Source organism: Nicotiana sylvestris, chromosome 8 (assembly GCF_000393655.2).
Source record: "Nicotiana sylvestris chromosome 8, ASM39365v2, whole genome shotgun sequence".
Classification (NCBI taxonomy): Eukaryota; Viridiplantae; Streptophyta; class Magnoliopsida; order Solanales; family Solanaceae; genus Nicotiana; species Nicotiana sylvestris.
In genome coordinates this window covers 217961199-217966576 of record NC_091064.1, presented here as the reverse complement: position 1 = coordinate 217966576, position 5378 = coordinate 217961199, and positions in this window count along the sequence as shown.

Below are 5378 nucleotides of genomic sequence, written 5' to 3'. Positions count from 1 at the left end.
ATGATATTGTTTCCCTTACCGGGATATTGATGTTATGCTATTGTTCCCTTGCCGGGATTTTATTATAATATTATTGACTCTCTTGCCCAAATTGCTTTGTTATTGTTGCTTGGGTGAGGAATAGTGTAAAGTACAAAGGGTGATGTCGTGCCAATATTGTAAGGTAAAAGCACGAAGGGCAATGTCGTGCCGCACGATGTACAATGTTGTGCCATGATATGAGTGATAATGCACGAAGGATAATTCCGTGCCATGATTATTTGAGGTAAAAGCACGAAGGGTGATGCCGTGCCGATTCTATTGATTTTATGGTGAGGATGAGAGTAAAAGCACTAAGGGTGATGTCATGCACGTGTTATTGAGTTCTTGATTCTTGTTGATAATTGAATTATGGCTTTCTTTATATTCCTTTATTGATTTTTAGTTATTACCTGATATTCCCCGCAATATGTTTCTCCCTCCTATCTTTAACTATAAATTTCTGCCTTTATTTTTCCCGTTGTATATGATTTAACTGCACAGGTTTATTTGGTAGTCTTGTCCTAGCCTCGTCACTATTTCGCTGAGGTTAGGCTAGGCACTTACCAGCACATGGGGTCGGTTCTGCTGATTCTACACTCTGCATTGTGTGCAGATCCCGGTGCTGCAGCATTTGGACCATAGTGAGGTTGCTTCCTTCAGTCCATCAGGCAACCTGAGGTAGTCCTGCAGGTATCCGCAGGCCTTGGCGTCTCCTTCTATCTTTACATACTATTTCTTCTATGTATTTTAGAAACAGCTTTGTATTTATCTTTCGGAACCCTATTTGTAGTATTCTTAGATAGTCTGTGAAATTGTGTCACTAGATCTGGGTAGCTTTTGTTTATGGATTTGTATCGGTATTATCTAAATTTTTACATTTCGTTCTTCTGCTCATTTAATTCCGTTGTTTATATAATGTTAATTCACAACTGTTAAAGGATTAAAAATAGAAACGGTAAAATATTTGGAATGATTGGCTTGCCTAGCTTTCACTAGTAGGCATCATCACGATTCCCGAGGATGGAAAATCCGGGTCGTGACATTGAGAATGGAGAAGTAGTCACACAAATATGAGTTAGAGTGAGAAGCTCTCCCTCCTCTCTACAAATGTTATTCCTTTTTTAAATCACTTAAACAACTTCCACCATGGAAATGACCACCACGAACTCTTCGCTTGAACCACCTGATTTGAGTAACATGCACATTGATTCGCCCAGAATACACAACAATGCCTCCATAGACACGAAATAATCATTCAAGCACACATTGCTTTCACACATTCAATTCCACCATTTACGGAGCATTTGTCATACAACTCACTCACACAGTGATTTCTCTGATGAAACCACCAACAATTACCAATATGACACATTTATTCCTTTAACGTCATCTGATAAAACTAGACAATATTATCCTTGGAAATTTTTAGTTATAGTTAAAGTCTTTTGTAGAAAAGTGGGACACCAAACACTACATACCAAACTACGTACACTATGGCAACCTACAGAAGAATTACCACTAATCAATTTGGGATTAGACTTCTTCCTTATGAAATTCCATCAGGAAGAAAATATGAATAAAGCATTCCATGAAGGACCTTGGTTTATATATAATCATTTCTCAATACACACATAACTCCTCCAATCCAAACCTTTTACCTCTAGTAGCCCATCCAGCAACCATCACTACACATGCAGAGAAGGCATGTGATCTCCCTACTAAAATAGATACATCATAGCCACCCCCGTCTAATCAACCGCACCAATACCCACTTAAATAAACCCTCCTTCTGCCGTTTCATCATTAAACCTCATTTCCAACACTAACATCTCTACTACAAGTAAATACTCTACTACACTACCACTCCACATCAATAAACCAACTGATTACCATTAAATCTCCAACACAGAAGGACAATCTCCTTCACGAACACTCACCTGATCGACATCCTATCATCTTGAACACACTCACCATGCAACCATCCAACCAACCTCTATAACACCCTCCACCAATATACATCTCCCAGTACCCCCCCCCCCCTCAGTACACACTTACCCTCATTCATGGCTATAAATGAGCCTTTATGAACACGCACTGACATTCACAATGGAGATAGAAGGCCAGGACATGATCATCATGATCCAAAACCCAGCTGACATCGCGCAAATAGTGACGGAGAGAATGAGGATAGGGGTAGACCATTACAATCAGTATTTATGGGCCATGCACCCACCTTTGACACTCCACAACTATCCTTACCACATACCAATCCCACCACTATACCACCACTAGGAGTATAGTCACCAACACAACAACCATCACCCACAATCACAACCCACAGAACTGTTATGTGTCGCAGTATTACATCGACGTTATGCCCTGCAGTATTATATTATAATGATGTTATGCCATGCAGTATTATATTACGATGATGTCACGCCCTGCAGTATTACATCGATATTACGCTCCGTAGTATTATATTATGATGATGTTACACCTTGTAATATTGTAAATAAAATTATCGTAAGATAATTGACCTCAGTTCAAGGACAAGATTATTTGGAGATTATAAGTATTATGTTATTTCAAACAAGTGATAAGTAAATTCGTGAAGGTGAGAGGGCAAGCGAATCGAAGAAAATGAGTTTCATCGAAGTTTGATAATTTGAGATAAAATATGGTCCAAGCTATAATATCTCGCATCTATGGACTAGTGGTACCACATGACCATGGTAGTAAGGTGTATGAAGTGTGTTAAAAAGAGAATAGTATTTTAAGTAATTTGAGATAATTCTTAATTATGTGGGTAATTGGTTAATTATTAATTAATGAGATATTATCAAGTTAATCAAGAAATTAGTGGTTAATTAGTGATAATTTTGGATGAGCTTAAGGTGCCTAACGTAGCAGCCCAAGCAATGACCCATTTGTCATTAAAATAGGTGGCACATCTAAAGGGTTTGGTGGCTAAATCATTCCCTAAAGTGGGGCCCACATCCAAAAGACTAAAGAGAGCTCTTTAATCCATTTTGAATCTCTACAATTCAAAGAGAGCTTCAGTATAGATAATGTTGCAATAGTAATGTGAGTTACTTCAACAATTCATACAAAGATGTTATTATGTAATGGCAGCGTGAGTTTGCAAATTCCAAGGGAGCACAGTACAATTTTTCTCAAGAATATCATATAGATTTTCCTTACTTCAATTTGGCGTCACGTGTTTTTGTAAAAGACGTGTATTAGAGGAATTGTCAAGAGAATCGGTTTGGGTATGTTAAGGTTATCCCTTCTTTCCTTTTGTCATGATCTATACGACACGAACAAAATGAGCAAATGCACAACTTCCATAAATGATTCTATTCATAGAAGTATTAGAAGTGCATATGTTCTTGAATTCTCATGTGTCTTATTATTACATCTTCTACTCATGGGTCTCAAAAAAATACGCAAGTGGAAAAAGGTTTACTTCATGGTATTACTCAAAGGTATAATGGTCTTATGACATTCCGAGAGATTTTATTGATGTATTTCTCATGCATTGTATTCATTTATACATGTGCATTGACCCATGACCAGATAGCATTATATATGTATGTATGTATGTATATATATATATATATATATATATATATATATATATATATATATATATATATATATATATATATATATATATATATATATATATATGGGATATGGGAAAAGGTTACGCCATTATATACGCACCATCACCTGATCAGCTGGTATATGTTAATGATTTTGCCCACAGTAGCCGAGATGATATGATGGGATGCCCTTAGAGGCTTGATGATGTTATGAACACATGTACTTGTGCACGACATAACATTCATATGCATATGCATGACACTATAAGTATTTCATGATTTACAAAGTTATCCAGACTTACAAGTTGAGTCATTTACTCCATGTTTCTTCCATATCTTTTATATACTTATTTATGTACCTTACATACTCGGTACATTATTCGTACTGACGTTCTTTTGTTGGGGACGTTGAATTCATGCCTGCAGGTATAGACAATCAATTTGACGAGCCCTCATAGTAGATGAGGTTAGCATTCAGCGAAGGATCGGTAAGACTCCACCTCATTTGGAGTGCAGCCGAGTCTATGAGTCATCGTATCAGAATTTTGCTATAGACTTATGGTAGGACGGTACCCTGTCCCATTTGATATCAAATACTCTTAGAAACTTTGTAGATAGAGGTTCATTTTGTACAGTATATCAGAGGCCTTGACGGCCCATATGTATTCATGTTTTAAGAAAGATGGTTCATTGATACAGTGTTTTTCACATATAGCTATACATTATGAGTTGTGGACATGACCCAGTTACCAATGATAGTATAATAAGAAAGATATGTTACGCTGGTACTCGGTTGAGTAAGCCACCGGGTGCCCGTCGTAACCCTTTGGTTTAGGTCGTGGCAAGAACTTCCCTTTTACCCACCCCAAATGCCACATCATCCCATAGTTCCATGAATACAACCAGGTTGCTACTAACTATTCTACCACTACTACATGCACAAGCATCACCGTACCAACCAGTAACTCCACCAATGAGTCCAATACCCCCACCTCAGGGTAATCCCAACAAACTAAATGAATAGAACAACTCGAAGTGGTAGCAACAATGTTGGACATAAGGGTAACAATGCTAATATTGTGCCTACTCAACGACAACAAATCCTACATCCTCAAAGAGTAGTATGCAAGAAAAGTAGTAATAATCTGCCCCAAGGAACTAAGAAGTTGTTTCTTAAATATTCGACCAATCACCAACCAAAAGACGGGGAAGTATAGGATAGTGATGATTCCATCGGTAACACAAATAATAGCAATAGAGGTGGAGGGGACTCTGAACCTGACACCCCCATACTCCAACAATAAACAAATGCAGTTCATCATCTGGAATTGCATAGGAGCACAATTGCCAAACTTCAGGAGAAATTTTCGATCTTTCTCAATTACTATCAGCCTGCACTCGTTGCACTGCTGGAAACTCATCTTCAATGCCATGCTCATTTGAAAGACAAATTTGGTTTACTAACATGGCTCGTGCACTGACAAAAGGACAGTTCGGAGGTATTGCATTACTTTGGCATGATGATCTTTTACAACTAGATCAAATTGCGGTCATATCTCAAGCAATTCATTCCATAGTCCAGGTACCACCAAACCCTAATACTTGGATACTTTCAGTAATATATACAAAAAATGATTTAAATGCACGTTCAAATTTGTGGTCTAACCTAATGACCGTACATGACACTATTAACATGCCTTGGTTAACTGGAGGAGATCTTAATGAAGTTGTACGAGCAACAAAGAAATTTGG